Source organism: Xenopus tropicalis, chromosome 8 (genome assembly GCF_000004195.4).
Source record: "Xenopus tropicalis strain Nigerian chromosome 8, UCB_Xtro_10.0, whole genome shotgun sequence".
NCBI classification, from domain to species: Eukaryota; Metazoa; Chordata; class Amphibia; order Anura; family Pipidae; genus Xenopus; species Xenopus tropicalis.
The window spans coordinates 14676312-14702092 of NC_030684.2; the positions used below are offsets into that span (position 1 = coordinate 14676312).

Below are 25781 nucleotides of genomic sequence, written 5' to 3' on the forward strand. Positions count from 1 at the left end.
TTAATACAGAGAAAAAGGAAAACATTTTTAAAATTTAGAATTATTTGCTTATAATGGAGTCTATGGGAGACGGCCTTTCAGTAATTCGGAACTTTCTGGATAATGGGTTAATGTACTGTTGCCCTGAACTGGTAAAAGCTGTGTGTTTGCCTCAGAAAGACTGCCATAGTTTATACATAAACAAAGCTGCTGTGTAGCCATGGGGGCAGCCATTCAAGCTGGAAAAACAGGAGAAAAGGCACAGGTTACGTAGCAGATAACAGATATTCTCTGTAGAATTCAATGGGAATCTACAAAGCTTATTTGTTATTTGCTATGTAACCTGTGCTTTTCTTTCCAGCTTGAATGGCTGCCCCCGGGGCTACACAGCAGCTTTGTTTATATAAACTATAGTAGTCTTTCTGAAGCAAACACAAACTTTTACCTTTGCAGGGCTTTGCTACACTTTACATTTTTGGTCTTACTGTCCCTTTAAGTCTTTCAGGGCTCAGTGTCCTTCTATGGAAAGTGGTGGCAGTTCAGTTCCCACCCAGCCAAGCTGGTAGCCTATTGGTCTGTGTGTGGGTCCTGCCAAGTTCTAGGGTTGCCACCTCACCCCTTTAATACTGGCCACATATTGAATCCACATGTTGCATGGCTAATTAGCAATTCATATAGATGCATGCTGCATGGCTGTACATGAACCAGTTCAGTCTGCAGCATGCATCTCAATGATTTGTTAATTAGCCATGCAAGGCGTGGATTCAATATGTGGCCGGTATTAAAGAGTGGTCAGGGCTTTATTTGGCCGCATCTAATTGTGAGCGGTGCCCTTTAAACATATAGTTGATGGCTGCAGGGAATTATAATCCATCCTGCTATACGGCTAAGGGGGAGGCTGGTGTGTGTGACCTTCACTTTCAGCCACTAATCTCAGGTCACAGGCCTGATAAATCCCAACGGCATCCGCCAAACAGCGAATGGGGCATGAGAAGGATGTGAGGGATTTGAGAGTCAGTTCAGCAAAAGCCCCGGAGCCTTGAGATTCAGTTGGATTTCCTAATGAAACAATAAGCAGCACAAGGTCAGGTACCCATCCCTGGGAGGGAAATGCACGAGCACCATGGTACTCCTCCTCCTCCTCCTCCTTCTATTGTATAATTAAAGTCACAAACTCACCTCTGGGTTGGATCTTGGAGGCTTGTAGAACTCTAAATTTGGATGCAGGGCCGGAATATTCTTGTGCGCCAGAGCTTTGCCGAGCTCACTCCAACTACTGTATCCTGGCAATAATGCTGGGCATTGGCTTAACTACTAAGAGAGTAAGGGGTGCTCTCCCCTTGCAATGCTAAGTAAGCTTTATCAGAACAGTCTACGTGAATACAGCCATAAGCATTCACAGAAACGCTGTGCTGAGTCCTCTATCAAAAAAAACAGGATTTCTTGTCAGGGGCGGGCCAAGCCGACCGGGCGCCCTAGGCAACCCGGTCGGCAAACTCCGCCCACCTCCCTGCCCCCCGAACGGCGCATGTGCGCCAATGCACAGGAGGAGGTGGGAGGGGGCGGGGCGGTTAGTTCAGTCATTGCTTCCGCCGCTAATGACAAGCGGCGCAGGCAATGACAAAGTAGCGCTAGGGGTAGGCAGGAGAGGCTCCTGCCTGGCGCCCCTCCATCGTTGCACCCTAGGCAGCTGCCTCTTCTGCCTACCCCTAGTTCCGGCCCTGTTTCTTGACTCCTTGTTTGTAAACATGTTCTTCAGTAAATTCACTTTTGGTATGTTGCGTAGAGTGCCAGGGTCGGACTGGGGGGTGCAGGGCCCACCGGGGCTCCCGCCCCAGGGGCCCTGCAGGTGCCCTGCAGCCGTGTCCCCTACCCCCCCCAGGGGCCCCCCAACCCCCCGGCCCCACCTGACGTCCTCCCTGATTGCGTATAAATTGAACGCATCGGGGCGGAACAGTCAGAAGGGGGAGCGCCGGCAAAGGTCGGACTGGGCCACTAGGGCCAGGGCCCACCGGGATTTTTCCCGGTGTCCCGGCGGCCCAGTCCAACCCTGTAGAGTGCTATTCTGAACAATTTGCAATTGGTCTTCATTTTTTTATTATTTGTGACACTGTGACCTACTGTGTCCGTAAGTTACCCTCCCATCTAGATTGTAAGCTCTTCGGGGCAGGGACCTCCATCCTCTTGTGTCTTTGACTCTTAACTTATTGCAACTGTATCTTGTATTTATTTGTATTTATTTATTTGTATTTATTGTTATACGGAGTATTTATCTATTATTTTCTTAATAACCCCCTGTTTGTATTAATGTATTCTACTGTACAGCGCTGTGTACATAAGTAGCACTTTATAAATAAAGATATACATACATACATACATTTGTGTTTTTTGAATTATTTAGCTTTATATTCAGCAACTCTCCGTCTTGGCCTTTTAGCAGCAATAAGGTTGCTAGGGTCCAAACTAGCCTAGCAACCAGGCAGTGGTTGGAATGAGAAACTGGGATATGTATAGGAGTGGGTCTGAATAGAAAGATAGGTAATAAAAAGTAACAATGACAAATGACTCCACACCTCACTGCGGACCCTGAAGGGGGTTATAAACCTAGTTATGCTATAGAAGTTGCCCAAAAACATAATTATAGATGCAATAAAACTCACTAATGAGAATTCTACTGACCAAAATGCAATAGAATTCACCACTAAGAATCCCGATTCCCAGCACTGTGTCGGCCATCTTGCTGGTACCTTACATATAGAGATAATGATGGCATTTTTCCCCGTCATTATATGGCACAGGAATCAGACATGGGGATAAAGGGACAGACTTGTTCAGTGCTGGGAAACTGTGCTTATTGCTCCCAACCAGGGCCACCATCAGAAATCACGGGGCCCCTCACAAAAAAAATTTCTGGGCCCCCCTCCTCCCACACCCCCAATGGCCCCTCCCACACCCCCAATGGCCCCTCCCACACCCCCCCATCAATACAAAAGACATACAGACATTGGTAGCCAGGGGTTACGTTTTGCATTGGTGCCAGGGCAGGTACCCCCTAAATCATTGCTAGCCAGCCCAGGGCCCCCTAAAACATCAGTGGTCCTCCCCCAAATTACTCATACCGCAGGGCACCCCCAGCATCCTCCGGCCCCCCCAAGCATCCTTCAGCTTCCACCAGGGCCCCCCCCCAAGCATCCTTCATCTTCCACCAGGGCCCCCCCCCCCAAGCATCCTTCATCTTCCACCAGGGCCCCCCCACCCCAAGCATCCTTCATCTTCCACCAGGGCCCCCCCCCCCAAGCATCCTTCATCTTCCACCCAGGGCCCCCCCACCCAAGCATCCTTCATCTTCCACCAGGGCCCCCCCCCCCAAAGCATCCTTCATCTTCCACCAGGGCCCCCCCACCCCAAGCATCCTTCATCTTCCACCAGGGCCCCCCCACCCCAAGCATCCTTCATCTTCCACCAGGGCCCCCCCTTAAAGCATCCTTATCTTCCACCAGGGCCCCCCCCAAAGCATCCTTCATCTTCCACCAGGCCCCCCAAGCATCCTTCATCTTCCCACCAGGGCATCCTTCAGCCTTCCCCCAGGGCATCCTTCAGCTTCCCCCAGGGCCCCAAGCACCTTCAATTTCCTCCCAGCAGCGTCCTGCTCCCATGATGTCCTCCTCTCTGTGCCGCGGCTCCCAGCTGCTTCTGTGCTTTTATAAGGTTGTGCTCTGTGCCGTGTGACGTCAGTACGCACGGGCGCAACCTTATAAAAGCGAGGATGCAGCAGAGAGCCGCGGCACGTAGAGGAAGACGCAACTGAAGATTGGGCCCAGCCCAGCTAAAAATGCCCGGTCGTACCCCCTGTGCCCCCCTGATGGCGGCCCTGCTCCCAACTCCAATTGCAGGAACAGAGAACAGGGAGCCGGATTTACTCACATCAGCTGGGATTCTCATTGGGGGATTTTTTTTAATTTTGAGGGGTCGCTGGAGATTTGGGGAAAAGTTTTCAATACATTTCATTGAGCAATATTGCTTTAAGAATACAACTCCAATGTTTCTAGGCTACAGCTCCCAGCATGCCTCAGCCTTCATTATATATTGCATTATTCTGGGATTTGTAGTCCGGCACCAACTAAATACAGTTGGGTTGAGCAATGCAGTGCAGCAGGGTTTACAAGCCCTTTAGATTGGGTAATCCACCCAGCAGGTTGGGGCAAAGTCCTTTACTCAACATGATTTTAGGGACTACAATGCCTTTGGCAATGGGTGCAGCTATCAGGGAGTATTGGGAGGCAATAAGCAGTGGTTTATGGTGATTTATTGGCAGTTTCTTAAGCACTGATTAAACACCATGCTGGTCATGTACACACAGACCCAAGGCCTGAGCCCCTTGTTGCCCACTTTGGGCCTGTACATGGACCACTTCTGCCTACATCACTGGTGGGTGCAACTAGGGTCTGGTTTTGACCCAGACAGCCGCTCAGAAAGCTCTTTGCTACGGCCCATACGTATGAAGCTCAGCTTTAGATGCCCCGGTGTACCCGATTCCTGCATTTCTAACCCACTGACCTAAGAGTCAGGCAACTTGTGGGATGAGTATATTCTCAGTAATGCATCAATTGTGTATATTCATAGGGTTTCTGTGACTGCCTGTGGCTATGTTTGTACAAGGTTTATATATATTTCTGTAGCTGCACCAGGTTCAGCCTGGGGATATGGAAAAGTGTGCCATTCCCAAACTGGCATCAACTGTTGCTTTGGAACCTTTTATTATATTCTTATTGATCCATGGAAATCGACCTTCCCATTCCCAGTTGCCCCATGGAAACAAAGCACCATCTAACAGTCTAGATCACGGTTGTCCAATTGGAGGCCTGTGGGCCAGATGTGGTCCCCCAGAATTTTTGGGCCCCTAGTCTGCTCAAAGGCTCCATGAACTTCATTGTATGAAGACATCATTTTATTTTAACCTGATCCTCGAATATACTACAGGTATAGGAGCCATTATCTAGAATGCTTGGGACAAAGGGTATTCCGGATAAGGGGTCTTTCTGTAATTTGGATCTTCGTACCTTAAGTCTACTAAATAATCAATAAAACATTAATTAAACCCAATAGGGCTGTTCTGCCCCCAATAAGGATTATTTATATCTTAGTTGGGATCAAGTACAGGTACTGTTTTATTATTACAGAGAAAAGGGAATCATTTAACCATTAAATAAACCCAATTAGGCTTTCTGCCCCAATAAGGGGAATTATATCTTATTGGGATTTCAAGTACAGTACTGTTTTATTATACAGAGAAAAGGAATCATTTAACCATTTAATTAAACCCAAAATAGGCTGTTCGCACCCAATAAGGGGTAATTATATATCTTATTTGGATCAACGTACAGTACTGTTTATTATACAGATCAAAAGGAATCATTTAACCATTAAATAAACCCAATAGGCTGTTCTGCCCCATAAGGGGTAATTATATCTTAGTTGGAATCAAGTACATGTTACTGTTTTATTATTACAGAGAAAAAAGGAATCATTTAACCATTAAATAAACCCAATAGGCTGTTCTGCCCCCAATAAGGTAATTATATCTTAGTTGGATCAAGTTACAGTACTGTTTTTATATATTACAGAGAAAAGCGCTAAAGTCACCAAATTAAAAAGTTCGGCTTTTGGATATTGGCGAATTCCGAATATCAAACCAATTTGCCATCGCAAAACTAGTCGATATTATGTAGAAGTCAAATGGCAGACTGTACCTTCCCTTGGGAAGATCTTTTCTGGGGGCTTTGTTTTTTTAACACTGGTGCAAATTTGCCCCTGGCAGTAACCATAGCAACCAATTGGAGTTTGGATTATTCCAGTCACCTGCAGGTAGAACAATGAATGCAACAATTTGATTGGTTGCCATGAGTTACTGCCCATGGTTGATAGCTGAAACAGTGTCACAAAGAAGCCTGCTGATTAAAAGACCTTGCAGGATAATTGGTCGCGACCGAAAAAAGTCTGGCCACCCCTGCCATAGGCAATCACTATTTGTTGGGCTGTTGGGCCTTTGTGTCCTTGAAATGCCAGGACCTATTTTTTACTCCAAGTCAGTACCTGGCTTCTGTCTATAACGCATAAATATATTACCTGGCATTGCCATTCCCTTACCTTTTCCCAAAATGCTTGCTCTCCAGATCGTCCAGTTATAAATAGCCAGGGCCGCCATCAGGGGGGCACAGTCGTCCCGGAGAATTTCTACATTTAAGGGGGGCCCAGCCATGCTTCTGGATAATCAAATAAGGGCCCAGTCAACCTTAACATTGGGCATCTTAAATTTCATTGGTTGTCAGCGGCTAATCCGATTGGTTGTGCCCCGTGCGCAACCTTATAAAAGGGCCTGTCTCTTGGAGGAGTCTGAAGTCACCGGAGCTGCCGCTGAAGGAGAAGAAGCCAAAGAACACCATCTTCGGAGGGCCCTGTCTTCGGGGCAATTGGGGCACTGTGTATGGGGGGGACTGGTTGGGGCAGGCAAAGCCGACCAGGTTGCCTAGGGCGCCCGACACTGGGGGTAAGTACACTGGCACACTGTTGCCTCATTCATTTGAATAGTTCTGCCCCATGTTATTCAGGTTGGGCAGAAGATATTTGTGCACCTCAATTTTAAAACGCTCCCACAGATTTTTAACTGGAAAGAGATCAGGGCTGTATTTAGTTCTGGTGCTGCCTTACCCACTGGACCTCTCCCCTACCCATACCCCTACCCCTGCTGTTCAGAGCAGTAAAGTTTGCCCATGGGCCAGTTGTTGAACAGAGGGAAGCCCCTCATTCACCTTCAGTTCTGGCACCAAATTGAGGATGGGGGTACATTTTTTCTAAACTGTTTCTTTCTATATAGGAACCATTGTATTTTGCACTGTTTTTAAAACCTTGGCTGAAAAGGTTTCTCTTAATTGACTATCCTGACACCCAATAAATAGTGACTTTCTTTGGCACCTTATAGCCCCCCTGGCATTCCCAGTACCCAAAGGCACAAACAGCCCCCCCAGCCCAATAAATAGTGAGTGTCTGTGGCACCTTAAAGCCCCCTTGGCATTCCCAGTACCCAGAGGAACAAACAGCCCCCCCCGGCCCAATAAATAGTGACTGTCTGTGGCACCTTACAGCCCCCTGGCATTCCCAGTACCCAGAGGCACAAACAGCCCCCCCCAGCCCAATAAATAGTGACTGTCTGTGGCACCTTACAGCCCCCCTGGCATTCCCAGTACCCAGAGGCACAAACAGCCCCCCCAGCCCAATAAATAGTGACTGTCTGTAGCACCTTACAGTCCCCCTGGCATTCCCAGTACCCAGAGGAACAAACAGCCCCCCCAGCCCAATAAATAGTGACTGTCTGTGGCACCTTACAGCCCCCCTGGCATTCCAGTACCAGAGGCACAAACAGCCCCGCAGGCCCAATAAATGTGACTGCTGTGGAACCTTAAAGCCGCCCCTGGCATTCCCTACCCAGAGAAATCACCCCTCAGCCAATAATAGTGACTGTCGTGGCCCTGCCCCCTGCATTCCAGTACCAGAGGAACAAACAGCCCCCCCAGCCAATAAATAGTGACTGTCTGTGGCACCTTACAGCCCCTGGCATTCCCAGTACCAGAGGCACAAACAGCCCCCCAGCCCAATAAATAGTGACTGTCTGTGGCACCTTACAGCCCCCTGGCATTCCAGTACAGAGGCCCCCTGTACATCCCATACCAGAGGCACAACAGCCCCCCCAGCCCAATAAATAGTGGACCTGTCTGTGGCACCTTTACAGCCCCCCTGGCATTCCCAGTACCCAGAGGCACAAACAGCCCCCCCCGGCCCAATAAATAGTGACTGCTGTGGCACCTTACAGCCCCCCTTGCATTTCCCAGTACCCAGAGGCACAAACAGCCCCCCCCAGCCCAATAAATAGTGACTGTCTGTGGCACCTTACAGCCCCCTGGCATTCCCAGTACCCAGAGGCACAAACAGCCCCCCCAGCCCAATAAATAGTGACTGTCTGTGGCACCTTACAGCCCCCTGGCATTCCCAGTACCCAGAGGCACAAACAGCCCCCCCAGCCCAATAAATAGTGACTGTCTGTGGCACCTTACAGCCCCCCTGGCATTCCCAGTACCCAGAGGCACAAACAGCCCCCCCCAGCCCAATAAATAGTGACTGTCTGTGGCACCTTACAGCCCCCCTGGCATTCCCAGTACCCAGAGGAACAAACAGCCCCCCCCAGCCCAATAAATAGTGACTGTCTGTGGCACCTTACAGCCCCCCTGGCATTCCCAGTACCCAGAGGCACAAACAGCCCCCCCAGCCCAATAAATAGTGACTGTCTGTGGCACCTTACAGCCCCCCTGGCATTCCCAGTACCCAGAGGCACAAACAGCCCCCCCCAGCCCAATAAATAGTGACTGTCTGTGGCACCTTACAGCCCCCCTGGCATTCCCAGTACCCAGAGGAACAAACAGCCCCCCCAGCCCAATAAATAGTGACTGTCTGTGGCACCTTACAGCCCCCCTGGCATTCCCAGTACCCAGAGGCACAAACAGCCCCCCCAGCCCAATAAATAGTGACTGTCTGTGGCACCTTACAGCCCCCCTGGCATTCCCAGTACCCAGAGGCACAAACAGCCCCCCCCAGCCCAATAAATAGTGACTGTCTGTGGCACCTTACAGCCCCCCTGGCATTCCCAGTACCCAGAGGCACAAACAGCCCCCCCAGCCCAATAAATAGTGACTGTCTGTGGCACCTTACAGCCCCCCTGGCATTCCCAGTACCCAGAGGCACAAACAGCCCCCCCAGCCCAATAAATAGTGACTGTCTGTGGCACCTTACAGCCCCCCTGGCATTCCCAGTACCCAGAGGCACAAACAGCCCCCCCCAGCCCAATAAATAGTGACTGTCTGTGGCACCTTACAGCCCCCCTGGCATTCCCAGTACCCAGAGGCACAAACAGCCCCCCCAGCCCAATAAATAGTGACTGTCTGTGGCACCTTACAGCCCCCCTGGCATTCCCAGTACCCAGAGGCACAAACAGCCCCCCCCAGCCCAATAAATAGTGACTGTCTGTGGCACCTTACAGCCCCCCTGGCATTCCCAGTACCCAGAGGCACAAACAGCCCCCCCAGCCCAATAAATAGTGACTGTCTGTGGCACCTTACAGCCCCCTGGCATTCCCAGTACCCAGAGGCACAAACAGCCCCCCCCAGCCCAATAAATAGTGACTGTCTGTGGCACCTTACAGCCCCCCTGGCATTCCCAGTACCCAGAGGAACAAACAGCCCCCCCAGCCCAATAAATAGTGACTGTCTGTGGCACCTTACAGCCCCCCTGGCATTCCCAGTACCCAGAGGCACAAACAGCCCCCCCCAGCCCAATAAATAGTGACTGTCTGTGGCACCTTACAGCCCCCCTGGCATTCCCAGTACCCAGAGGCACAAACAGCCCCCCCAGCCCAATAAATAGTGACTGTCTGTGGCACCTTACAGCCCCCCTGGCATTCCCAGTACCCAGAGGAACAAACAGCCCCCCCCAGCCCAATAAATAGTGACTGTCTGTGGCACCTTACAGCCCCCCTGGCATTCCCAGTACCCAGAGGCACAAACAGCCCCCCCCAGCCCAATAAATAGTGACTGTCTGTGGCACCTTACAGCCCCCCTGGCATTCCCAGTACCCAGAGGCACAAACAGCCCCCCCAGCCCAATAAATAGTGACTGTCTGTGGCACCTTACAGCCCCCCTGGCATTCCCAGTACCCAGAGGCACAAACAGCCCCCCCCAGCCCAATAAATAGTGACTGTCTGTGGCACCTTACAGCCCCCCTGGCATTCCCAGTACCCAGAGGCACAAACAGCCCCCCCAGCCCAATAAATAGTGACTGTCTGTGGCACCTTACAGCCCCCCTGGCATTCCCAGTACCCAGAGGAACAAACAGCCCCCCCAGCCCAATAAATAGTGACTGTCTGTGGCACCTTACAGCCCCCCTGGCATTCCCAGTACCCAGAGGCACAAACAGCCCCCCCAGCCCAATAAATAGTGACTGTCTGTGGCACCTTACAGCCCCCCTGGCATTCCCAGTACCCAGAGGCACAAACAGCCCCCCCCAGCCCAATAAATAGTGACTGTCTGTGGCACCTTACAGCCCCCCTGGCATTCCCAGTACCCAGAGGCACAAACAGCCCCCCCAGCCCAATAAATAGTGACTGTCTGTGGCACCTTACAGCCCCCCTGGCATTCCCAGTACCCAGAGGCACAAACAGCCCCCCCAGCCCAATAAATAGTGACTGTCTGTGGCACCTTACAGCCCCCCTGGCATTCCCAGTACCCAGAGGCACAAACAGCCCCCCCCAGCCCAATAAATAGTGACTGTCTGTGGCACCTTACAGCCCCCCTGGCATTCCCAGTACCCAGAGGCACAAACAGCCCCCCCCAGCCCAATAAATAGTGACTGTCTGTGGCACCTTACAGCCCCCCTGGCATTCCCAGTACCCAGAGGCACAAACAGCCCCCCCCAGCCCAATAAATAGTGACTGTCTGTGGCACCTTACAGCCCCCCTGGCATTCCCAGTACCCAGAGGCACAAACAGCCCCCCCCCAGCCCAATAAATAGTGACTGTCTGTGGCACCTTACAGCCCCCCTGGCATTCCCAGTACCCAGAGGCACAAACAGCCCCCCCAGCCCAATAAATAGTGACTGTCTGTGGCACCTTACAGCCCCCCTGGCATTCCCAGTACCCAGAGGCACAAACAGCCCCCCCAGCCCAATAAATAGTGACTGTCTGTGGCACCTTACAGCCCCCCTGGCATTCCCAGTACCCAGAGGCACAAACAGCCCCCCCAGCCCAATAAATAGTGACTGTCTGTGGCACCTTACAGCCCCCCTGGCATTCCCAGTACCCAGAGGCACAAACAGCCCCCCCAGCCCAATAAATAGTGACTGTCTGTGGCACCTTACAGCCCCCTGGCATTCCCAGTACCCAGAGGCACAAACAGCCCCCCCAGCCCAATAAATAGTGACTGTCTGTGGCACCTTACAGCCCCCCTGGCATTCCCAGTACCCAGAGGCACAAACAGCCCCCCCAGCCCAATAAATAGTGACTGTCTGTGGCACCTTACAGCCCCCCTGGCATTCCCAGTACCCAGAGGCACAAACAGCCCCCCCAGCCCAATAAATAGTGACTGTCTGTGGCACCTTACAGCCCCCCTGGCATTCCCAGTACCCAGAGGCACAAACAGCCCCCCCAGCCCAATAAATAGTGACTGTCTGTGGCACCTTACAGCCCCCCTGGCATTCCCAGTACCCAGAGGCACAAACAGCCCCCCCAGCCCAATAAATAGTGACTGTCTGTGGCACCTTACAGCCCCCCTGGCATTCCCAGTACCCAGAGGCACAAACAGCCCCCCCAGCCCAATAAATAGTGACTGTCTGTGGCACCTTACAGCCCCCCTGGCATTCCCAGTACCCAGAGGCACAAACAGCCCCCCCAGCCCAATAAATAGTGACTGTCTGTGGCACCTTACAGCCCCCCTGGCATTCCCAGTACCCAGAGGCACAAACAGCCCCCCCCAGCCCAATAAATAGTGACTGTCTGTGGCACCTTACAGCCCCCCTGGCATTCCCAGTACCCAGAGGCACAAACAGCCCCCCCAGCCCAATAAATAGTGACTGTCTGTGGCACCTTACAGCCCCCCTGGCATTCCCAGTACCCAGAGGAACAAACAGCCCCCCCCCAGCCCAATAAATAGTGACTGTCTGTGGCACCTTACAGCCCCCCTGGCATTCCCAGTACCCAGAGGCACAAACAGCCCCCCCCAGCCCAATAAATAGTGACTGTCTGTGGCACCTTACAGCCCCCCTGGCATTCCCAGTACCCAGAGGCACAAACAGCCCCCCCAGCCCAATAAATAGTGACTGTCTGTGGCACCTTACAGCCCCCCCTGGCATTCCCAGTACCCAGAAGGACAAACAGCCCCCCCCAGCCCAATAAATAGTGACTGTCTGTGGCACCTTACAGCCCCCCTGGCATTCCCAGTACCCAGAAGAACAAACAGCCCCCCCAGCCCAATAAATAGTGACTGTCTGTGGCACCTTACAGCCCCCCTGGCATTCCCAGTACCCAGAGGCACAAACAGCCCCCCCAGCCCAATAAATAGTGACTGTCTGTGGCACCTTACAGCCCCCCTGGCATTCCCAGTACCCAGAGGCAACAAACAGCCCCCCCCCCAGCCCAATAAATAGTGACTGTCTGTGGCACCTTACAGCCCCCCTGGCATTCCCAGTACCCAGAGCACAAAACAGCCCCCCCCAGCCCAATAAATAGTGGACTGTCTGTTGGGCACCTTACAGCCCCCCTGGCATTCCCAGTACCCAGAGGAACAACAAACAGCCCCCCCAGCCCAATAAATAGTGACTGTCTGTGGCACCTTACAGCCCCCCTGGCATTCCCAGTACCCAGAGGCACAAACAGCCCCCCCCAGCCCAATAAATAGTGACTGTCTGTGGCACCTTACAGCCCCCCTGGCATTCCCAGTACCCAGAGGAACAAACAGCCCCCCCCAGCCCAATAAATAGTGACTGTCTGTGGCACCTTACAGCCCCCCTGGCATTCCCAGTACCCAGAGGCAAAAACAGCCCCCCCAGCCCAATAAATAGTGACTGTCTGTGGCACCTTACAGCCCCCATGGCATTCCCAGTACCCAGAGGAACAAAAAGCCCCCCCCCCAGTCCAATAAAGAGTGACTGTCTCTGGCACCTTACAGCCCCCATGGCATTCCCAGTACCCAGAGGCACAAAAGCCCCCCCCCAGTCCAATAAAGAGTGACTGTCTCTGGCACCTTACAGCCCCCTGGCATTCCCAGTACCCAGAGGCACAAACAGCCCTCCCAGTCCAATAAATAGTGACTGTCTCTGGCACCTTACAGCCCCCCTGGCATTCCCAGTACCCAGAGACACAAACAGCCCCCCCAGCCCAATAAATAGTGACTGTCTGTTAGCACCTTACAGCCCCCCTGGCATTCCCAGTACCCAGAGGCAACAAAAAGCCCCCCCAGCCCAATAAATAGTGACTGTCTGTGGCACCTTACAGCCCCCCTGGCATTCCTAGTACCCAGAGGCACAAACAGCCCCCCCCAGCCCAATACATATTGACTGTCTGTGCACTTTACAGCCCCCCTGGCATTCCCAGTACCCAGAGGCACAAACAGCCCCCCCAGCCCAATACATATTGACTGTATGTAGCACCTTACAGCCCCCCTGGCATTCCCAGTACCCAGGGGAAAAAACAGACCCCCAGCCCAATAAATAGTGACTGTCTGTGGCACCTTACAGCCCCCCTGGCATTCCCAGTACCCAGAGGCACAAACAGCCCCCCCCAGCCAAATAAATAGAGACTGTCTGTGGCACCTTACAGCCCCCCTGGCATTCCCAGTACCCAGAGGAACAAACAGCCCCCCCCCAGGCCCAATAAATAGTGACTGTCTGTGGCAGCTTACAGCCCCCCTGGCTTTCCCAGTACCCAGAGGAACAAACAGCCCCCCCAGGCCCAATAAATAGTGACTGTCTGTGGCACCTTACAGCCCCCCTGGTATTCCCAGTACCCAGAGGCAAAAACAGCCCCCCCAGTCCAATAAATAGTGACTGTCTGTGGCACCTTACAGCCCCCCTGGCATTCCCAGTACCCAGAGGCACAAACAGCCCCCCCCAGCCCAATAAATAGTGACTGTCTCTGGCACCTTACAGCCCCCCTGGCATTCCCAGTACCCATTCTGACTGGGTTTATAGTTATGTGTTACTGTCACTGTGTGTGTCTGTTCCTTTCCCTTCTCTGCACTGCTGGTTCTGACTCCTGATACAACTCCCCAATATCCATTCATTCCTCATTCTCACTGGGTTTTTAGTTATATGTAACTGTCACAGTGTCTGTCTGTCCCTTTCCCTTCTCTGCACTGCTGGTTCTGACTCCTGATACAACTCCCCAATATCCATTCATTCCTCATTCTCACTGGGTTTATAGTTATGTGTAACTGTCACTGTGTGTGTCTGTTCCTTTCCCTTCTCTGCACTGCTGGTTCTGACTCCTGATACAACTCCCCAATATCCATTCATTCCTCATTCTCAGTGGGTTTATAGTTATGTGTAACTGTCACTGTGTCTGTCTGTCCCTTTCCCTTCTCTGCACTGCTGGTTCTGACTCCTGATACAACTCCCCAATATCCATTCATTCCTCATTCTCACTGGGTTTATAGTTATATGTAACTGTCACAGTGTCTGTCTGTCCCTTTCCCTTCTCTGCACTGCTGGTTCTGACTCCTGATACAACTCCCCAATATCCATTCATTCCTCATTCTCACTGGGTTTATATTTATATGTAACTGTCACAGTGTCTGTCTGTCCCTTTCCCTTCTCTGCACTGCTGGTTCTGACTCCTGATACAACTCCCCAATATCCATTCATTCCTCATTCTCACTGGGTTTATAGTTATGTGTAACTGTCACTGTGTCTGTCCCTTTCCCTTCTCTGCACTGCTGGTTCTGACTCCTCATACAACTTTCCAATATCCATTCATTCCTCATTCTCACTGGGTTTATAGTTATATGTAACTGTCACAGTGTCTGTCTGTCCCTTTCCCTTCTCTGCACTGCTGGTTCTGACTCCTGATACAACTCCCCAATATCCATTCATTCCTCATTCTCACTGGGTTTATAGTTATGTGTAACTGTCACTGTGTCTGTCCCTTTCCCTTCTCTGCACTGCTGGTTCTGACTCCTCATACAACTTTCCAATATCCATTCATTCCTCATTCTCACTGGGTTTATAGTTATATGTAACTGTCACAGTGTCTGTCTGTCCCTTTCCCTTCTCTGCACTGCTGGTTCTGACTCCTGGTATAACTCCCCAATTTCCATTCATTCCTCATTCTCACTGGGTTTATAGTTATGTGTAACTGTCACTGTGTCTGTCCCTTTCCCTTCTCTGCACTGCTGGTTCTGACTCCTCATACAACTTCCCAATATCCATTCATTCCTCATTCTCACTGGGTTTATAGTTATGTGTAACTGTCACTGTGTCTGTCCGTCCCTTTCCCTTCTCTGCACTGCTGGTTCTGACTCCAAATACAACTTCCCAATATCAATTAATTCCTTATTCTCACTGGGTTTATAGTTATGTGTAACTGTCACTGTGTCTGTCCGTCCCTTTCCCATCTCTGCACTGCTGGTTCTGACTCCTGATACAACTTCCCAATATCCATTAATTCCTCATTCTCACTGGGTTTATAGTTATGTGTAACTGTCACTGTTTCTGTCTGTCCCTTTCCCTTCTCTGCACTGCTGGTTCCGACTCCTGATACAACTTCCCAATATCCATTCATTCCTCATTCTCACTGGGTTTATAGTTATGTGTAACTGTCACTGTGTCTGTCCGTTCCTTTCCCATCTCTGCACTGCTGGTTCTGACTCCTGATACAACTCCCCAATTTCCATTCATTCCTCATTCTCACTGGGTTTATAGTTATGTGTAACTGTCACTGTTTCTGTCTGTCCCTTTCCCTTCTCTGCAGTGCTGGTTCCGACTCCTGATACAACTTCCCAATATCCATTCATTCCTCATTCTCATTGGGTTTAAAGTAATGTGTAACTCTTACTGTGTGTTTCCCTTTCACTTCTCTACACTGCTGGTTCTGACTCCTGATAAAACTTCCCAATACCCATTCATTCCTCCTTCTCACTGGGTTTATAGTTATGTGTAACTGTCACCGTGTCTCTCTGTCCCTTTATGTTCTCTGCACTGCTGGTTCTGACTCCTGATACAACTTCCCAATATCAATTCATTCCTCATTCTCACTGGGTTTATAGTTATGTGTAACTGTCACAGTGTCTGTCTGTCCCTTTCCCTTCTTTGCACTGCTGGTTCTGACTCCTGATATAACTCCCCAATTTCCATTCATTCCTCATTCTCACTGGGTTTATAGTTATGTGTAACTCTCACTGTGTCTGTCCCTTTCCCTTCTCTGCACTGCTGGTTCTGACTCCTGATACAACTTCCCAATATCAATTAATTCCTTTTTCTCACTGGGTTTATAGTTATGTGTAACTCTCACTGTTTCTGTCCCTTTAACTTCTCTGCACTGCTGGTTCTGACTCCTGACAAAATTTCCCAATACCCATTCATTCCTAATTCTCACTGGGTTTATAGTTATGTGTAACTGTCACTGTGTCTGTCTCTCACTTTCTCTTCTCTGCACTGCTGGTTCTGACTCCTGATACAACTCCCCAATATGCATTCATTCCTCATTCTCACTGGGTTTATAGTTACAGTATGTACTGCCCATCTAAGAGCAAACAAAGCCCATATAAACCTCACTCATCAAAAGGGTACACTTAGGGGTATATTTATCATGCTGTGTAAAAAGTGGAGTAAAACATCCCCGGTGATGTTGTTCATAGCAGCCAATCAGATGCTTTGATTTGGTTTTCTAGCTGTTGAAATCTAATTGCTTATTCGTTGCCCTGGGCTACATCACCGGTAATGCTTCTCTCCACTTTTTACACAGCATGATAACTATACCCCTTAACCTTTAACAGCAGCGCCTGCATTGTTATGTCAATGTGATGAGAGCTGCCTTCCCCCTAGGAAAGTGACAGTTGGTACAGTCCGTTGGTTGCCATTGTGGTGAGAGGTAAGTGTACATCTCCTCTGATAGATGTTTTGCCTAAAAACCCTTATTTTAGCTAAAAAAGAGGGGCAATAGTTGGGTGACTCCCCCCCCCCAGACTAGGGGATGTTGCTCCTGTCACTGGTTTTAGTGAATTTGGAGAATTTTCCACTAAAATGGGCTTGTTGTCCCCAGTACTGACAGGCTCCTAAGAGTTTTGCCCCTCTGCCCCCGGGTATCTGCCCTGCCCTTATGTACCAACCTGGGTACACAATAAGTACATACAATGTATATACTGCACATCTAAGGGCAAATAAAGCCCATAAAAATTTGTCATATGATGAGAGCTGCCTTCACTCTAGGAAAGTGACAGTTGGTAGAGTCCATTGGTTGCCATTGTGGGGAGAGGTAAGCAAGCATCTCTCCTGTAGTAGATGTTTTGCCTAAAAACCCTTATTTTAGCTAAAAAAGAGGGGCAATAGTTGGGTGACTCCCCCCCCCAGACTAGGGGATGTTGCTCCTGTCAACGATTTTAGTGAATTGGGAGAATTTTCCCCTAAAATGGGCTTTGCAGGCGCCTTTACTCCCAGCGCTGGTTGGGAGACACAGACCCAGGGTTGGGCAGTACTGACAGGCTGCTAAGAGTTTTGCCCCTCTGCCCCCGGGTATCTGCCCTGCCCTTATGTACCAACCTTAATGTGTAACTGAATGTACTTGCACTTACCATGGACACAGGGCCTGATTTACTATTTCTTACTATTGCAGGGGGTAAATCTAAATCAGTGCTTCTGAAATGATGGTGATGCCCCTTAGGGGAATGGTAGCAGCCAATTACTGATTGGTTGCTATTGGCAACTGCAACTTGCATTTAGGCACCTATGTTAGTAAATTAGCCCTAGTACCAATTTAACCCCCTAGGTACCACATGGAATCCCGGCCTGAGTGTCAGTAAGCGTGAGATTTGGGGGAACACTTTGAATGGGGCCCCTGATCCAATGTTGCACCTTAAAAGGGTAAATGCATTATCCGTGAAGCTGACTTGCCCTTTTTATTCCCGTCTCTATACAGATTGCTACAGTGTGTGACTAGACTAGACTTCGGCGCTTATCCACCTTTTTGGATATTTTTTTTTCTGGTTTCTCCTCAGTTCACCTTTTCCACCCTTAGTGAACGAGCCTAGAGGAGAGCCAGCGCCTATTGAGGGGGCCGCTTAGGGTTCCCCGGCCCTGGGCCGGCCGGCCGGCCCCCCCCGGTCCATCTTTTTTTCCAGCACCTGGAGCTCCATTTGAGAGGTAATGTAGCAAATCCAGTTTATGATTTCTCCTACAGCAAGTCTCGCCCGCATGAAAAAATAAATTGTACATAGAACACAGTATTGGGAAATGCTAAAGTGATGTTTTTCATTTTGTCTTCACAGAAACAACATGTTCAAGCGGCTGAAGTGCTGTTTCTCTTGCTTCGGCAAGGTAAGGGCTTCATCTCTTTCTGCTGTAACAGGACATATTTCATTCTGTGGGAAACTTCATGGAGGGGCAAATGGAAAGGGAACACCTAATCACATGACCTGATAGACTGCCCGCAGCTCAGACTAAGGGGCATATTTCATATTTGTGTCTTTTTTGCATTTTTTTTCTACTTCGACTAAACTCACTAACTGCGGATGTTACCATATTTATTTAAAAAAATCTATTTATTAAAAATGTGATCAAAGATCGAAACAACACGAATACCTAAAATTCATCATTTTAACATTTTTTAATGGGTCGCAAAGCTCAAAAAATTAAGACTGGAATAGTTGGAATGTTTCACTATGACACTTCCCAGTGACTTCTACAGGATCTCGCCAGCAAATGTACCGGCAATGTACTTGTAAATTTATAATAATTAGTCCTCCGGCCCCAGCCAACCTCCAATCCGCCTCTGATCCACCCCGTCACCTCCAATTCCCTCCCCCAACTTGCCTCCCTACCCTGCACTGCTAGGTTCACTTGATGTGGGCGGGGATATCATTACTCCGCCCCTATTTGCATCATGCCCCGTATCCTGGGTGCCGCCCCTTAGCAAACATGCCCCCACCCTGGCCGGTATTAGACATAACAAAAGGTGGAAAGCCTAATTGTGCCCCCAACTATCACTAGTGCTGATTCCGCTTTAGTGTAGGGGATACACAGTGTCATACTTGTGTTTGCACCAAATCCCTCATGTGTCACTCAATACTCACTCCTCCATTTATTGCATTATAGTTTTCCTATTTGTGCATTTATTTTCTCTGATAAAACTTTTTTTCTTCATTACAGAGGAAACGAAAGCGGGCAGATAATCCCACCCCTGAATCTGCCATGGTAAGAACTGGGCAACATCATTTTCCTATGAATCAAAAACAAAACAAGAAGTAATCACACAAGGTTGAGTGTAAAAATATCTCTTACCCACAGTTGTGGTGGGTCCAGGTGCTCATGCCCCAGACCTCTCAGCATAGGGAGCCATCATGGGAAAATCAAAAATAGAAAGGGCAGGCATTCCGGATTTTTTCAACAAAGTTGAGAAATGCAGCAACAAAAGTAGTTTACATTAAAAATGTATAAAATTTATTGGATCCATATGTAAAAACAAGAAGCCTTACGCGTTTCGTACCAAGAGCACATGGAACACCATTTTCCTACCTACTTGTGTTATCAAAGCCGTGTTATTTCCTTGCCTATAGATTTCTATGCTAAATAACCTTGATGCACTATGTACATAGGGGCCAATTTACAGGTATGGGACCCATTATCCAGAATGCTCGGGACCTGGGGTTTTCCGGATAAGGGGTCTTTCCGTAATTCGGATCTCCTACCTAAAGTTGGCTAAAAACATTATTTAAACGGTAATTAAACCCAATAGAATTGTTTTACCTCCAATAAGGAATAAATATATCTTAGTTGGGATCAAGTACAGGTACTGTTTTATTATTACAGAGAAAAGGGAATCATTTAACCATTAAATAAACCCAATAGGGCTGTTCTGCCCCAATAAGGGGTAATTATATCTTAGTTGGGATCAAGTACAGGTACTGTTTTATTATTACAGAGAAAAGGGAATCATTTAACCATTAAATAAACCCAATAGGGCTGTTCTGCCCCCAATAAGGGGTAATTATATCTTAGTTGGGATCAAGTACAAGGTTTTGTTTAATTATTAGAGAGAAAAAGGAAATATTTTTTTAAAATGTGAATTATTTGATTAAAATGGAGTCTATGTGAGATGGCCTTTCCGTAATTCGGAACTTTCTGGATAATGGGTTTCCGGATAAGGGGTCCAATACCTGTATTAAAGTTATCCAAGGAAAATTCAAGATTTTTTTTTTTAAAAACCATGAACGTATAAAACTTTATATGACTTTTTTTGACTGGCAAAAAGTGCGCCAGGTTTAAGCTGGTACCATCATTTGGACCTGGCAACGCCGTTTGCCACGTGAGTAATAAATAATTCAATAATAAAACACCTGTCCCTGAATATTACATATAACTGATTTTAACTTCTTTCTAAAAAGCTCAGTTAATTTGATAACTTGACTTTTATCTCTTTACCAGGAACAACCAGAAATCCCTGGCAAAAACACCTGCCAAGTAAGTAGTAAAAAATATACATGAAATGGTTTGGTTTTTGGTCGTTTAGTGAATTTGTATTGTACCGGGTCTTTTTTAGATACTAAACTACAGAGTTATAGTAAACTGATCAGGTAACTTTATTTCTCTTAGGAGGAGAATACAGAGCCAGACTTGAAGCCGGCGATAGAGAACTGCCGGGTAAGCGTAAGAGGGGAGGAGAGTTGGGGCAAATGAAAATCACCCTATATTTTATACAAGACTGTATATTAGCTTCTTTATTACAACGAGCACATTTTTCTCTTACCTTTTTTTAATCAGGAGACTCCAGAAATCCTGGACATGAAGATCTGTCAGGTAAGAAAAAATAATAGGGTCACAACAGAGAAAGACATTTTAGATTCACTTTTGGGGGGGCAATTTGTTAGGTACCGACAACCAGCGTTGGTGAGTCTGTCCCACCTCCTTATTATGCCCTGTGTTACACAGCAACATACATCTTCTATTTCTCATATATTTATATCAAATAACACTTTCCCACACTTTGCTTGACTTTCAGCCTTGAGAAATATTTTTACAATCTTTATTTCTGTCTTAAACAGGATGAAGAAGTGACTGGGCAGGAGAGCCCCGACACCAGCCCCTGCCACTCACAGGTAAGCAGAAAATAACACATGAATGAAAAAGATGCATTTTTATCATCTTCTCTGCTGATCTGAGGTTTTCTTTCTTAACCAGGAACCCTTGGAAGAGCAGGAGGACCCTCGAATCAACACCTGTGAGGTACGGGGGCCTAAATGTTTGCAGGGGTCCCAATGTGTTTTTATTTGAGCTACAGGGTTCATGAATAATATCTGTAAAGGATAATATTCATATTTACCTAACAGGGAACCTTATCTACTAACATAGTGTAACTGAGGCTAACTTGCCCAAATGCAGTTGCCCATACCAACCAGTCAGCATCTGTTACTTAGCGGTCTTCTATCTTGTATAAATTAGAAAATGAAAAAAACATGATTGGCTGCTATGATTACATACCCTCATACATTGTAACTCATAGGCTATTGCCGGGGAGGGGAGAGTAGGGGCAAATAAAAATCACCCTATATTTTATGTAAGACTGTATATTAGCTTCTTTAAAACAGAAATAACACTGTGCAACATCTTTCTCTTACCTTTTTTTAATCAGGAGACTCCAGAAATCCTGGACATGAAGATCTGTCAGGTAAGAAAAAATAATAGGGTCACAACAGAGAAAGACATTTTAGATTCACTTTGGGGGGGCAATTTGTTAGGTACCGACAACCAGCGTTGGTGAGTCTGTCCCACCTCCTTATTATGCCCTGTGTTACACAGCAACATACATCTTCTATTTCTCATATATTTATATCAAATAACACTTTCCCACACTTTGCTTGACTTTCAGCCTTGAGAAATATTTTTACAATCTTTATTTCTGTCTTAAACAGGATGAAGAAGTGACTGGGCAGGAGAGCCCTGACACCAGCCCCTGCCACTCACAGGTAAGCAGAAAATAACACATGAATGAAAAAGATGCATTTTTATCATCTTCTCTGCTGATCTGAGGTTTTCTTTCTTAACCAGGAACCCTTGGAAGAGCAGGAGGACCCTCGAATCAACACCTGCGAGGTACGGGGGCCTAAATGTTTGCAGGGGTCCCAATGTGTTTTTATTTGAGCTACAGGGTTCATGAATAATATCTGTAAAGGATAATATTCATATTTACCTAACAGGGAACCTTATCTACTAACATAGTGTAACTGAGGCTAACTTGCCCAAATGCAGTTGCCCATACCAACCAGTCAGCATCTGTTACTTAGCGGTTTTCTATCTTGTATAAATTATAAAATAAAAAAAATATGATTGGCTGCTATGATTACATCCACTCCTACAATGTAACTCATAGGCTACTGCCGGGGAGGGGAGAGTAGGGGCAAATAAAAAATAACCCCATATTTTATGCAAGACTGTATATTAGCTTTTTTAAAATGGAAATTACAACGTGCAACATCTTTCTCTTACCTTTTTTAATCAGGAGACTCCAGAAATCGTCGACACGGAGAGCTGTCAGGTAAGGAAAAATAATAGGGTCACAATAGAGAAATAAATTTTAGATTCACTTTGGGGGGGCAATTTGTTAGGCACCGACGACTTCCCAAACTTTTGCTTGGGAAAAGCTATAATGCACAAACTGATACCATTTATTAAATGTACTTGCATTTTACTGTCTTTTAACCAGGATTGTGAAGAACCAGCTGAGGCGAGCAGCTACAAGGTAATAACCAATGAGAGAAAAAAGACACTGATCATAATTCATTATATAATTAAAGTAATTAAACAGATGTATTTGATCATATTCTCTACTGAAATGAGTTGATCTTATACAATGATGTTTTCTTCTTTAACTAGGAACCCTTGGAAAGCTGTGAGGAACCTCAGCTAGAGACGTTTGAGGTAAGCAGCAATGAATTGTATTTTGAATGATCATTTTGCCCTCAATATAATATTATAGCTTTTTAAACCTATTTGGGCCCCTACATCTCCCAAACTCCTATATAGGCCCCATTCCACCCATGCCTAAATGTTAGTTGTTTCTTAATAGAAAGGCCAGAGCCAAATGTAACAACCATCCACCCCACTACGTAGCTCTGATTTATGGGTAATGCAAATGTAGATGTTTGGGTGTTGCATTTCTTCTCTAATTGTGGGTACAGTTCATTTATTAACATATATTAACAATAGCAAAAGATATTTTAAAAGAATATCAAATGCAAATTCACTTTGGGGAGGCAATTTGTTGACTTCAGCGTTGGTGAGTCTGTCCCACCTCCTTATTATGCCCTGTGTTACACAGCAACATACACCTTCTATTTCTCATATATTTATATCAAATAACACTTTTACACACTTTGCTTTACTTTTAGCCATAAAAATTTGTTTTACAATATTTTTCTGTTTTAAACAGGAGGAAGACGTGACTGGGCAGGAGAGCCCCGACACCGGCCCCTGCCACTCACAGGTAAGCAGAAAACAACACATGAATAAAAAAAAATGCATTTTTATCATCTTCTCTGCTGATCTGAGGTTTTCCTTCTTAACCAGGAACCCTTGGAAGAGAGTGGAGACCCTCCAATCAACACCTGTGAGGTACGGGGGCCAAAAAGTTTGCAGGGGTCCCAATGTGTTTTAATTTGAGCTACAGGGTTCATGAACAAAATCTGTAAAGGATAATAATCATATTTACCTAACAGGGAACCTTATCTACTAACATAGTGTAACTGAGGCTAACTTGCCCAAATGCAGTTGCCCATACCAACCAGTCAGCATCTGTTACTTAGCGGTCTTCTATCTTGTATAAATTAGAAAATGAAAAGAATATGATTGGCTCCTATGATTGCATCCACTCATACAATGTAACTCATAGGCTACTGCCGGGGAGGGGAGAGTAGGGGCAAATAAAAATCACCCTATATTTTATACAAGACTGTATATTAGCTTCTTTATTACAACGTGGAACATCTTTCTCTTACCTTTTCTTTATTAAGGAGACTCCAGAAATCCTGGAACCGGACATCTGCCAGGTAAGAAAAAATAATAGGGTCACAATAGAGATAGACATTTTAGATTCACTTTAGGGGGGCAATTTGTGAACACGGGCTGGGAGTCCGACCCCATGTCCCTAAATACTTGATGTGCCGGCGCCCCGAGCCATTGCGCTGCCTTGGGTTTAGGCAAACAGAGTGGATTTTGGTGGGAAACTCCTGAGTATAGCTCCAGCCAACACAATGGCTCCAGGTGCAGGCACGGCAATAAGCTTTTTAGGGTACAGGGGGAAGATATTCAGCCTGAGTTTAAGCTCAGGCCGAGAATCCACCACATCTGCCATTCCCCCTATACAAGTAAATAAGCACCACTGTGTCGGGCTCATTTACAGCCTCAAGTTGTGGTTGAGCAAAAAATGGTGCAGTTAATGCACAAACTGATACCATTTATTAAATATTCTTGCATTTTTCTGTCTTTTAACCAGGATTGTGAAGAACAAGCTGAGGCGAGCAGCTACAAGGTAATAACCAATGAGAGAAAGAAGACACTGATCATAATTCATTATATAATTAAATTAATTGAACAGATGTATTTGATCATATTCTCTACTGAAGTGAGTTGATCTTATACAATGATGTTTTCTTCTTTAACTAGGAACCCTTGGAAAGCTGTGAGGAACCTCAGCTAGCGACCACTGAGGTAAGCAGCAATGAATTAAATAGCAATTTAAATGGCAATTTAAGCCCCCTCTGACTAACACTTACATTGGCGGGGTTAGGTTCTGCAGAGTTTGCAGCCACCAATCAAATGCACAAGTAAGGGAGCAGGGAGCCACTGGGGCTCTGTTCTTACTAATGTTGTAAAACTGTATTTATATTTCCCAGGAGTCACCGATGGAAACTGGCCCCGACACCGGCCAAACAGAGAGCTCAGCAACGAAACTGAGCGAGGAGGAGGTGAAGGAGATTGAGGAGGTTTGAGCTGAATTTAATATTTTTTCTCTCAATATATCATTAAACCATTTTAAACCTATTCGGGCCCCCTATCCCACCACATCATACAAACTCTTATGTAAGTCCCATTCCACTCTTACCTGAATGTCAAATGCACAAGTGCTCAGTGGGGCAGTTGGTCACCACTTTGTGCCTCCGTTACAGCCTCTCAGACCTTCCACATCTCTCATTGCCCTTCTAGAAAATGCAGACTAAAGCCAAGATCCAGGCTTCACTATACATAGTCCTGCAATCAGAGGATTTTTTCTCCGTTAGCTGGGGATTTATTTTAAGAATGAATGAATCCTTTCCTTGTTCTACAAAATACAATGTTAGCAGTTCCGCAAAATGAGTTGCTCTGATTAAACACTTTTTTCTCTTCCTCAGGAGGATAACATCACCCCACTCTCGGAGAAATACCCAGTAAGTAGCTGTAAAGCTGTATTTTGCCACAACATTCTCAGTTTGGCTTCCATTTTCCAGCCCCCAGCCTTCCACCCTCTGTTTCACCCAAGTTCCTCCTATACCTTCTGTGCTTCTCACATGTTACAAAGGTTATTTGTCCAGCTGAATAATATTAGTTTGATTATCACATTATTAAATACAATGTTATTTTTCAGGAGCCCGGGAGGTATTTGAAGCTAGGGGAGCCAATCGGGCAGGACCCCAACGGAGTCGTCTACATTGTAAGATATTTTATTCAGTGTTAAAATGAGTCACTTTGTGTCATGCTTTTGGGTAATTCTGTCCATTGGTTGTGCTCTCTACAGCTTTGTTCTTTCCATATTTACATGCTACTGTATAGCTTTTTGCTTTCCCATAGCGTTCCGTTAGTAATGATCACTGAGCTTCTTTCCCTACTTTTGTAACAGGGATGGCACCAAAGAAAACAACGGGAAGTGGCCATAATTATAATTCAACATCAGAAGGTAATGTGTCTTCATGATTACTCTAATTAGATACTAATTAGTCTTTTGTTATACCTACATTATGGTTATCAGT

General features: G+C 47.2%; 1 protein-coding gene across 1 annotated transcript in view; it reads left to right on the forward strand.

The window, feature by feature from the left end:
- The window catches only part of LOC116406965 (serine/threonine-protein kinase mig-15-like), a 93716-nt gene that overhangs the window by 64214 nt on the left and 3721 nt on the right, over positions 1–25781 (forward strand). The window lies entirely within an intron of this gene.